The sequence below is a fragment of the Lathyrus oleraceus genome, unplaced genomic scaffold (genome assembly GCF_024323335.1).
Source record: "Lathyrus oleraceus cultivar Zhongwan6 unplaced genomic scaffold, CAAS_Psat_ZW6_1.0 chrUn0084, whole genome shotgun sequence".
Lineage (NCBI taxonomy): Eukaryota > Viridiplantae > Streptophyta > Magnoliopsida > Fabales > Fabaceae > Lathyrus > Lathyrus oleraceus.
The window spans coordinates 74,974-88,018 of NW_026112475.1; the positions used below are offsets into that span (position 1 = coordinate 74,974).

Here is a 13,045-nt window from a genome sequence, read left to right on the forward strand (position 1 = left end):
TTGCTTATAATAGTGTTTGTTTTTTTGCTTATAATAGTGTTTGTAAGAAATTAACTATATATATATTGTTTGTTTTTCTGTGTAGTGTCCTCAGCAAAATAATTCGGTCGATTGCGGATTTTTTGTATTGAGATTTATGAGAGACATCATTGCGTTGAATCGTATAGACATCCCAAAAATGGTATGGAATAATAACTTAGGGTTTATTTTAATATTATCGAATATTTCATCTAATTTGTTACTAAATCATGAATATGTTTTATTCTCTTAATTGTAGTACTTTGAGGAATACAAAACTTACTCAAGAGCAAATTTGGATGAAATCAAGGATGAATTGTGTCAATTCATTGTTGATCAAAGAATCATATAGCTAGGTTGTATATTGTTGTACATATATGTATGGAATGTTGTTGTTGTATGCTGTTGTTGTATATATGTTGTATATTGTTGTTGTAATTTTACTAAATCATGAATATGTTGTTGTATATTGTTGATCAAAGAATCATATATTAATGTTGTATATATGGAGGATTAATGTTGTATATAAATGGATTCATGTTGTATATATCAATGGATTAATGGTGTATAACATTGGATTAAAGGATGAAATCAATATGAATTTTACACTTTTGCAGCATGCGAACAGGTTACCAATTAAATATCCACTGTTTTTCAAACAATTTTTTTTAAAATAACTAACACTTTAGAGGGCGCTTTGTCCAGAAAGCGCCCTCTAAACACTTTACATTGACAACTTTAGAGGGCGCTTTCTCCTGAAAGCGCCCTCTAAACACTTTACATTGACAACTTTAGAGGGCGCTTTTTCCTGAAAGCGCCCTCTAAACACTTTACATTGACAACTTTAGAGGGCGCTTATTCCTGAAAGCGCCCTCTAAACCCTTAAAAGTTTCCACTTTAGAGGGCGCTTTCCAGTAAAAACGCCCTCTAAACCCTTAAATGTTTCCACTTTAGAGGGCGCTTTTTTTAAAAAGCGCCCTCTAAAGTGGCCCTTAAAGGGCTTAAAGAGCCACTTTAGACAGCGCTTTCACTAGGAAAAAAAGCGCTGTCTTTACCTATGCCAGCGCCAGATTAGAGGGCGCTTTAAAGCGCTGTTATAGGCCAAAAAAAGCGCCCTCTTTTCCCTTATTTGGCGTAGTGTTTAAACCCAAATAGAATACTAATATAAATAGTAAGAGGAGAGGGAGAATATGATTCATTTGATCATTTGACAAAAATAGAGAAAGAGAAGAGGAAAAGTAAGGAGAAGACGGGAAGAACAAAAGAGAAGCTAGGGTTTCCATCAAATTGAAGACGTAAGGGGGGAATCCTTATTATTATGGGTTAGTATGATTGGGTCAATGGGTAGAAACATGTGTAGGTTGAAATCCTTAAATTGCATGGTTTTGGAATTGTTAGGTATTGATGAATATTCTCGATTTTTGGTGATTGGATTGTGTTAAAATTGTAAACTAATGTTATATTGTATGAGTCATAATTTTCTGAACGTGTAGCTTTTTACGGAATCGAAATCGGAGGTCCGAAGGTCCTCAAACGATGAAAAACATAGAAAATTCTGATTCTGTTTTACGTTAACCGGTTACCCACCGAGCGTTAACCGGTTACTTGCTTAAAAATATGTGATTTTGTTTTTGTGTTAACCGGTTACCCACCGAGCGTTAACCTGTTACTTGCTTAAAAATCTGTTGATTCTGTTTTTGTGTTAACTGGTTACCCACCGAGCGTTAACCGGTTACTTGCTTGAAAATCTGCGCAGGAATTTGTTTCTGTTTTATGTTAACCGGTTACTCACCGAGCGTTAACCGGTTACCTGCTCTGTTTTGTGTTAATCGGATACTCACCAAGCATTAACCGGTTACCACTATTTGAAAAATGAAAAATTGAGATTTTAAAAGTTGTATTCATTGGAATGAAATCTAATTATGTGTATTTGATAATTAGCCTATATTTGTGAATGATATATTGTTATGAATGTGTATATGTACCATTGGTGGATAATTCATAGAGTTGAATTATGTTGATATGTGGAATGTTAAGATGGTAAAGATGATCTTAATTGCATATGTGTTGGTATGTGTGCATTCATTCATGGCATGGTTGGCTTCATAGTGGAAGCGGTGAAACTGTGGGTTCACATGGTAGCACACGTTGATCCTTAATTGGAAATATGCGTGGTAGATGTAGCACACGTTGATCCTTAATTGGAAATAGGCGTGGTAGATGTAGCACACGTTGATCCTTAATTGGAAATATGCGTGGTAGTAGACGGTGATCCTTAATTGGAAATAGACGTAGCACACGTTGATCCTTAATTGGAAATAGGCGTGGTAGTGGCTTTGATCTTGTCCGGATCGGAAGCGTGGCTTGGATTTTAGATATTGAATCGGAAAGCGGTGAAACGTTGGGTTCACATTGAGGTACCGCATGCATAGAGTCACATGTCTTGCATTGAGTCACATTAGAGTTATGTGATAATTGAATGTATGTATTTATGTGATTGTGATGTGTGTTCGAGATATGGTAATTGAATTTGGTGATGTTTGGATGCATAACTTGGTGAAATATGTGATTATGTGATAATTGTGGTTATGTGTATATTTGAGAATATAGCATTGAATTTTAATATTAACTCCTTGAGTTTTGATGTATGTTTGAAACATATGAAATAAATGTGGATTAATGTTATTGACATGATGATACGAGGTGTGATGAATTTCGTTAATTGTTGATTTAATCATTGTGCCTGATTATACTTTTTCATAATGATTTGAATTCTCACCCTTTCTGTTTGAATGTTACCTTTACATGGGCATCGTGCAGATACTCCAGAGTAGTATTGCTGAAGTAAGTGGACGGTAGCTCGCTCGAGATTAGCCGGAGAGTTTCCGTATTTTAGTTTGAAGACGAGGTAATGAGTCAATGCTCTGGTCATGTAACACTGGGTAGATTAGTAGTATTGAACTCATATCTTATTTGGATATGCATTATGTTATTACTTGGTTTATTTTATCTTGAGGTGATTATTGAGAGATGATCATGGTATGGGACATGGATCATGTTCTGAAATACATGAGTATTCATTATTTTCCGCTGCGAACGCATATTCTTGGATATTCATGATAATTGAAATGTGTTATTTTATATGACCAGGTGTATTGTATATCGATGATGAATGATGTTGGTTTTTGAAAGTTTTTAGTTTTTGAAAACGTCGATGTGAGGCCCTTATGTTTATACGCGTGCTTATTTACTCTGATTATATGTTAAGTATTTTGGGGTAGAAAAAAGGGTGTTACACCATACACATTGGCGCCTCTTCATGAGGCCCAATGCATGTGCGCCAATGCATCTGGCGCCTCTTCTTACTAATTCTCTCTTGGATTATCCGAATAAGATATCGATGTCTATAAAATCTCTAAAGACGAATAATAACAATAAAAAAAATAAAAAATACTATAATGCCGCCAACTGCAATCAAGTAGATGTAGAAAGGAGGATTTGAGGATTTGCTCGTGAAAAAACAAAAGAATTTAACTTAAATATAAAAGTGAATTCTATTGAATTGTAGAAGTATAAATATAAAATTAAAATTATAACGTAAATATCTCTGTTAACGCCCATGCTAAAGTTGAAGGAAAAAATCTGCAAAATTAATAATCAACCTATTATAAATATGGAAATATTTGACACATATGTGGTGGAGGAAATTAAGTATTTATAACTAGGGCTGGACAAGAAACCGTCAACCGGCCCAGTCTGCAAAAACCGAAAAATAAAAACCAAAAAGTGCAGTTTCAAACGGGCCAGCGGTTTGACAAGCCCAACAGTGCGGCCTGTGGTGGATTGTAATGGGCGGTTCGGTTTATGGAGAAGCAACTGGCGGTACCCATACCCGCCCAATCCAGCTGAGTATATTTTCCAATACGTAGCCGTTTTATTTCTCCCACATAAGCGATGAAAAACTCTAGCGAAGAACCTGTTGCTCTGAAAATTATAGATAAAAGAGTTTTTCGTTGTTTATTTGTTTTTATGAAACTTGCGCCATTGTTGCTATCTGTAAGAACTCCTTCGCAATCTCAGTAACTCATATTCTTTATCTCCAACTCTCATTGTATGGCGTTGTTATTCTGTTTTAATCACTGTAATTGATGATCCACATTCATCTTGACTTGTTTTTATTTTCCCCTCTTTTGGTATGTTCCTGATAAATGAATTTCTTATATGTTATTGTGTTTGATAAACTTTGTTTCATTTTATTTTTTGAATTGTGTTGCTCTATCTTCACTATTTTGTAATAGCTAATCATTATTAAATGCTTTTATAAGTTACTGATTTACTTTTTCTTAGAACCAAACGGGTTTGTAAATAATTGGACTGCTTTACTATAGAAGTTCATATATATAATTATTTGCATCTTTTGTAGCAAGACCAATTTGCTATCAACATTCATTCAGCCTATCAATTTTACTGAGCAAGAAGAATTTGAATACTAAGCTATTGTATCGGCTGTTTTTGAGGTCAAGCAAGTGGATAGTATTGCATCCCATTCAAAATTTGACTTGATTACTTCTGTAGATGCTAACATCAATAATAAGGTTTTTAGCTAACCAACTTATGTTTCTTACGCATGTCAATAATAGTAGTTTGGCTCATATTTAAGTCATGTAATGGTCAATCGGTCAATGTCATTGTTGAGTGAGAGAATTTCTTAGTTTCTTCTTTGTATGAATCGCTTAGTAAGTTCAATTTATGTATACTAATGTAAATGTATGGACTTGTGCATCAGGCCATCAACTTAGGTTTTTTGAGATACATTCAGTTTGTTATGTGCAATTTTTTCCCGTTATCACGAGTTGATGTAGAATTGCGTGTGTTGTTGTTTTAATTGGATGATTGGATCATCTCTACATTAGGTCTATTTTGAGTTATCATTATTCTGAATAGTTTATGAGCTTTACTGTTTTATCCCCTAATCTGAAACATATCTACTGATTCAATCTGTTGCACGGTGTGGTACAATTTATTGATATGCGAATAAATCCATTTTGTTTTGCAGAGTGTCAGCAATCATTTAGCACTGTCATGGTGTGGTGGGGGCCCTGACTGCAACAGTACTTTCCACTGCATCACAGTTTATTGTTGCAACCACGAATAGTGGGAATAGAGATGTGATAGTGCTCCCTCATCTATTCCTATTTTGACTTAACCTCCATTGTATAGAATAATGGCCATCCCGTTTTTCTGCTATATCGTTTTTGTGGATGATCTGCTCTGCTATCTGGGATTGTTAACATATGCTACATATTATCTTATTTTGTGTTCAATGTTTCCATTTTTATCACCTACTTATTTTATTCATTTTATATGGCTACCAAAATATATCAAATTGCTTGTATTCATCCAGGTTGCCACTGGACAAATTGCCAGCACTGGAATGGCCCTTCTAAGCTATGTTCAGAAGGTATCTGATAAGGTGAGTCAATCATGACATAGTAGATTTGTGCTTTTCTTAGTCCTTTTTATTTCTTAAATTGAATTTTCCTTGCAGGTTTCTCTGGCTACTGATAAGGTGAGTCAATCATGACATAGTAGGTTTGACTATTGGAGAATAAAATAGCATGACTAGAGTTGTATTTCCTTTTTCATTAGCCAGCCTAGCCTAGCAAATTTTCTTGCTTCATTTTACTTGTTGGAGATTTTTCTTTTTGGGAAAAAGAAAACACAGGAGGAATATATCATTTGTGTCGGCAAACATCATTTAATCTACAAGTTGGCCTAAAAATACTTCAAATTTGTTGCCATATTTTCCCTGGAGGGAGATGTAGAGTGATAATAGATGACCATGCATATTATAAGATTCATTTCAACATAATGCTCATGTTTGCTAATATCTTTCGATTTCTTAAGAGCGATGACTTAAAAAAGTCCTTGCATAATTTGGTGATTATGTTTACCATTTGGATGTTTTCACAGATTCATACTAATCAAACTTAATAAAGCGATTTGGATGTTTTTGCAGATTCATATTATGTAGAAATAATCAAGTTAATAAAGCGATTAATACTGATATCTAGTATTCATAAGAAGGCTCTAGATACCACTCAAATAAGCTGATTAAGCACATGCTCTTGTTGAAATTCGGATCCATAATATATTGAATGGAAAATGTTGTGGACTCTATATACATACATATATATAAATAAAAGAGCACTAAGATCCATCAAAAACTTTTCTATATCTTTTGAATATTCATACAACTCAACAAAAACTCAAATGAATTCCATCAAATCCTATAATATATTACACCTTTTTATTTTCTAAACAACTTTTTATTATATTACACCTTTTTATTTTCTAAACAACATTTCTATATCTTTTGAATATTCATACAACTCAACAAAAACTCAAATGAATTCCATCAAATCCTATAATATATTCCATATTTATATTATATAAAAAATATAATTGAAACAATTTAATTCAAATATATTAAAAAATTATACTTTTAATATATATATATATATATATATATATATATATATATATATATATATATATATATATATATATATATATATATATATATATATATATATATATATATTAAAAGAACTTAAAATAAATTACTAGTACAAAATACAAAAAATATTATATTAAAAATATTTTTCAATAATTGTTATTCTTCTACCCATAATGTTTTCATATATGTTTTATCAAGTTGATTGATTTAGTAAATGCCAATTGTTTTTCTTTATACCGAATATTGAATTATAGAGGTAATTCTAAAAGAAAAACAACTTGTTTCGTTTTGTCTGGTTGACAAGATATCGAACGTATACTTTTTTTTTATATTTTTATTTATTTTAATATGTTTTTTGTTTTCAATTTTAATTAAGATTCCATATATTTATATATGTTTTTATGAAATCTATAACATTAATTTTGTTTTTTAATTCACATGTTCAATTATAAACAATTTAATGAATGGAATGACTAGTGTTTACATCCTCTAATACAAGTGTAAATGTTTAAACGGAAAGTAGTTAGCATTTATATTCTCGTCGATAAATTAATATTTATCTATTATATTTATTTTACACTATCAATAAACCAAAATTATCCAGTAAATATGTGTTAATGTAATATTTACATATAATAAATAAAAATGGTTCATAACATGACTTTCAAGGTACTTATATTAAAAGTAAAATATTACGAATATATAATTTAATAAACATAATATTAATTAATTTTATATATTATTATATTCATTCTCAAACACTAGAACACTTTTTTTTACCATAATATAAATTCTTTTACATTAATATTAAATATAAAATATTACATTAATATACTCAAATCTTTGCCCTACAAATGGGGCAGGTAAGAGCCATTTTTAATAAATATTGGGGCAGACAATTTTTATGAAATGCATGCCCGCATGGTAAAGTATGAATTATTTCTCCATCTTCAAACTCGTACACACATATCATACACTGATTTTCAGTGTGTTGGAGCGGGATGGATGAGTCAAACGTTGACTCATTGATTCTCTCTTGGATGATCCGAACAAGATATCGGTGTCTATAAAATCTCCAAACACGAGTAATAATAATAAGAAAAATAAAAAATATTATTAAAGTAGCAATTCCTATCAAGATGGCGTAGAAAGGATAATTTTGTGTTCCTGAAAAAGTAAAAGAATTTAACTTAAATATAAAAGACAATTCTATTGAATTGTAGAAACATAAATAAAAAATTACAATTATAACGAAAATACCTGCCATGCTAAAATTGACGGAAAGAAATCTGCAACAATAAATAATTTGGCATTAAATATATATATCAACATATTATAAATATTAAGGGTGACAAATATTTGATACATGTGTGGTGGACGAAATTAAGTATGTATAACCAGACAATCTTAAACCTTACATTGGTATCTTCAAAGAATATGTTGGAGTGAGGTCGGCGAAATTAATGAAAAATATGAAAGTGTAATGTTTCGCAACCAACTATAACAAATTAGATGTGAAAATAGCTTGGGAGACAGTATGTAGAAAATATAATGATATTATGCTTACAAAGTTGTAAGTTGCATGATGATGAATGGTGTAATGGACTAGTTTTATAGCAAATTGGCTTACCGTATTTCACTAAATTTCTTTATAGGATTATTTGTTTTAAAAATTTAATTATGCTATTATGAGACATTTTTATCACATGAATTATTTTTCCATTATTTTCAATCTTTTTACTCAAATGCAAAACAAGTTACTTTCATAAAAATAAATAGATTTTGAGAATACATGCTAATAGCTAGCAACAAACACATTGAAGAACTTATACACAATTTTGTTCATTATAATTTTGTTCATTCATTATAATTTTGTTCATTAATAGAGCTTGTAGACTATAATCAACACCTACAAAATAATAGGAAATTATCTTAACAATTGGGAAAGACTATATAATACATAATGATTTAGGATCTTTCATCTTTGAGAAAAATAATTATATTTTTTTGTCAGTTAAAAAAATATACATATTTATGTATTTTTACGTGTCTCGTGCTACTTTATATAATTTTATTTAATTATCAATAAAATCTTAAATTCTATGTGATCACTTATGTCACTAATAGTGATTAAGTGATATATCATTTAAATTGATTGAATAATATTCTAAAAGTCAACTGCTTATAACTATAAATGGACTATCGGTGCATGGCCAAAACTGAGCAATTTTTTTTTTATTTCTACAATCTATACATATGTACCTACAACCTTTTATATGTTGCAATTGACATGATAATGATAAACCACATGAACAACTAACACTTTCTTTTTTCATTGTACTCATCATACTTTGTTTTTAGAATTAAATTTCTTAAACAAAAACCCACTTATACTAACCATATTTTATACAAACCATATTGATATTGCCAGAAGATCATAAAGCTTATTGTGATATTTTAACAAAGAAAGGTACATTTATAATTTTAACATGAGATATTGTTCCATTATATTCACTATTTGGAGACAGTTGGAATTATATAACTCAACCAGAAATTACATCCCCTATAAAAGTCCTGAATAATCAAAGTAACCTAGAAATACTACTATATTCATTAAATACATTTATAATTCTAAATAATCTAAAATGACTTTTTCACTGAATACCAAATAAATGAACTATGGCATAATCATCACTGAATACCAAATAAATGAACTATAGCATAATCATCACTGCTTAATGTAATTCTAAATAAAATCTAAAATGACTTTTTCAGTGACCTTGTTTCCATCTTGATTAGTTACATTAAAAAATGAAAGGAAAAAAAACATTAAAACTGAAATACATGTTTCCCGTGTCACCACAAAATTTTCAACAAAAAATAATACATATTTTACACCAAAAGTAAAACAAAAATCAATCATAATGGAAAAAAAGGAAAAGAAACTACCAAGTCATCAACCTTCACTCCAACTCCAAATGCCACTATAATAATAATCAAATATTCGAAATTGATGTTCTTTAGCCTTTACAAAGCGAGTTTTATAAAGAAATATCCAACATAATATATCTATATCTATACATCACTTATATGCAATGTATTGCCATATGCATTACCAACATTGAATTGAGTGTCAACTGACATTTTCTAAAACTACCAATAAATTAGCATTTCATGTAAAAATTAATTAAGTTTAAATTTTTCTAAGTGGTAAACATTACATAAATCCATTGAGTGAATGAGACGCAACTATGTGTTTTTAGAATCAAGAGTCGGTAAGTGTAATAGCTTCATAGAATACCTTTGTGTTTACCTATAAAGATACTAAGCATATATCGATATGTTGTTCCAACAACCATTCTCATACTTCTCAAGCTACAACCTATCATCAAAATGGAATCAATTAAAATTAGATTCATATTTTTGAATACAAAAGGAGTAAAAAAAATCAAGCAAATTGGATGTCTCATAATAGATCAATTTAGAAGAAGAACAAAACTTTAAGAATAGGAGTCATCAAACAAATTGATGCTTTATTAGCTCCTTTATCCCCTCAACTTCACCTATTGATGCTTGAATGTTCCACCAATGCAGTACCATACTATCTTAAATCCATATGTATATTAGTATATACTTGATTATCATCGCAAAATCCCAAAAACGGATCAACCTGGTTATATTAAGTACACATTAGTTAAGATGTTTTCTTTGGAGAAAGCATATAACATGGCTTCCAGACCAACATTGAGTAATAATAAAGATAATCACTCACTACGAGAAAAAAAAAGTGAGACAAGGGATTACCTTACAAAAAATGGGAAGAATTCAGCTGAGACCTTCCATCGAAGACGTCTGTAATACGTATACAAAATCAAAAACAAAAAATAATTAGGCGGAAACCTTTCATCAGAAACATGGTGAGCAAAACCAGGCATTCTACTATGATTTCTACAACTAACACTATAGCTACGAATAAGTTTCTCACTAACCGATTCACTCCCTTGTTCATTAACAACCCTCCTAAGCTTCTGTCAAGACTCGACAATCGGCTTATTAACAACATCACCAGAAACACATTCTTTCTCTCCCAACTTATCTTCCTTTCTCCTCTGTATTAATCCCAATTTATTCCACAACTTGCCCCATTTGTGAAACTTGTTCGGCCCCTGTTGATCAACTCCAATTTCAACATCACAGGCTTCCTTAGAAGAAAGACGTTGTAGTACAATTAGAATGAACAATACCATTGTTCTTAGGATTCAGATTAGCACCCCTCAAATCTTCCTCAATGATCAAGACTTTTGCACCAAAGAATAACTCGGTTGTGGCCGGTGAAACCTTGGCATTAGATATCACTCTCAATTCATCAACATCTCCAATCACCATTGATTTCCTACGAGAATTTGACCTATCAAAACTTCTCCTTCTCCGAACTGAATAATAATGCTTTGTCTGATCTGAATCACCAGGATAATGCTCTCCACCACCACCACCACCACTTTCCAAATTCACCACCTCTTCTTCTCCTTCTTCTTCTTCCTCAACCAAAACCTTATCACAATGAATAGAAACCATAGGGGAAAACCTCGGACACGCTTTCCCAATCAAATAACCATCCCAAGAAGCCCGAGGTGCATCGAATGAAAACCTCGAATCATCCACAGATAACCTAGGATCGGTATCACATGATCTTCTTCCCAATGATAAACCATACTCTCCAAATTCCAATTGCGTCTCTCTAAAATTCTTGTCTTACGCTTCTCAACCTCCCTGTTCGTCAAACCAACACCATTGCCGATGACAGAACCATCGCAAGCACTACCGCTTCTCTTCAACTTCTGTTTCCACAAGCATTCAAACAATGAACATAGAAAATAATGCGTATTCATTTATCATGTAAAGAGATGAAAAATATAGAGAATACTTACACTGAATCCAAATGAGGATCAAACAACTGCTGGAGGAAGATGGAAGAAAAAATAGTTAAAAGGTGACTTGATAATGCTATGACTTAACCGCAAGGAAAATTGCTTCCTTCTCTCTCTAAATTTTGCTACTTTCTAAAGCTGAAGTTCAATTTTCTCAGTTTGAGAATCCAAACCCTGTGACCTACCCAATATCCTCCCTCAACAGCATATAATTCACACTCATGCTTGAGTTTTCTCCATTTCTACAATCATTACTTCAAAAGTAGATCATTCATTTGAAGTTTTCGTGATAGGTTCCATCTACATTTCACTAACATTGTGCCTCTCATTTTCATGATCAGTATCTTCAACGTTTTCGGGAAAAGGACTGCCCGTCTGCAGAAAGTTCGGGTTCTGGTTCAAAGGAAGAAGATAGCGGAACTATAGGCTTTAGTGTTTCACTTACAGGTGGCTTATACTTTACAATCATTCCATCAGAAGGAATTGGTTCGTCATCTCGGCTACTGTGGTCCCGCATATTCCCTTGTTCTGCAAAACGCCAGTTATTTTCCTTAGGGTGAAGCAGCTGAGCCAGGAATCCGGGGCATTGTATGACCATGACCAAGAACGATATCATTTGTTGTTGATGCTTCTCCATTCCATCCAGATGATCACTCAATAGAAGCAACTTACTCAGAGGATTCAAGGTGCTTCTTAGTTTAACCAACTCCTATGTCAGGGTTTTTCTATCCGATTTGAGATTCTCCCCTTGTTTCCACAGGCTAGAATTAATCGCTTCTAGTGAGGGTTCATCAGAATTAATCAAGAAATTATAATTATCCAAAATTGATAGAAAACATAAACACAATTCTGCAATTAAAGTAGAAGAATCAAGAAAATCATGACCTAAAAAACGGGAAGAGTAAAATATATATATATATATATATATATATATATATATATATATATATATATATATATATATATATATATATATATATATATATATATATATATATATATATATATATATATATATATATATATATATATATTACTCTTCCCGTTTTTTACCAGAAGCATTTGGACTTGAGAAATTACCGGGAACATTTAACGAATACCGGATTTCACATCATTTAGCAATGATGTTGCCTACACAAAAGAGCCAATTAGAATCTCCAAAATGAAAATGAACATACTGTAGGGATATGAAATGATTTCAGAATAGAGAAACGAAACACATACCAAGCGATTCGTTTCAGGAAGCGAAAGCCAATGGTTATAAAGTGTCTGGACGAAGGTGAAATTAGACTTGAGTCCCATAGTAGACACCTCTGGGAGGTGCAACATCGCTAACAATCTCCATTCTCATCAAAAACCAAATGTATCGATCAAATCGGGGATTAGGTTTTCAATGCGTTTGTAGAGAAACTGCGTGCAGATTATATTCTATATTGGAAAGGAATAAATGCGATTGTTTGTTATTACAGCTGGGGAATCAGTGGAACCCTAGATCTTATTAAATCAACAAATTTAAGATCAATTCTGAATTTAGACCGCTAAAAAAATGAAACAGCGATGATGATGATGAAAGATTGGG

General features: G+C 31.8%; 2 pseudogenes; both read right to left on the reverse strand.

Annotated features, from left to right (window-relative positions):
- Positions 1–10,338: 10,338 nt before the first annotated feature.
- Positions 10,339–11,427, reverse strand: LOC127112370 (protein OCTOPUS-like; annotated as a pseudogene).
- LOC127112372 (heat shock factor protein HSF8-like) lies at positions 11,292–12,795 on the reverse strand (annotated as a pseudogene).
- Positions 12,796–13,045: the final 250 nt, after the last annotated feature.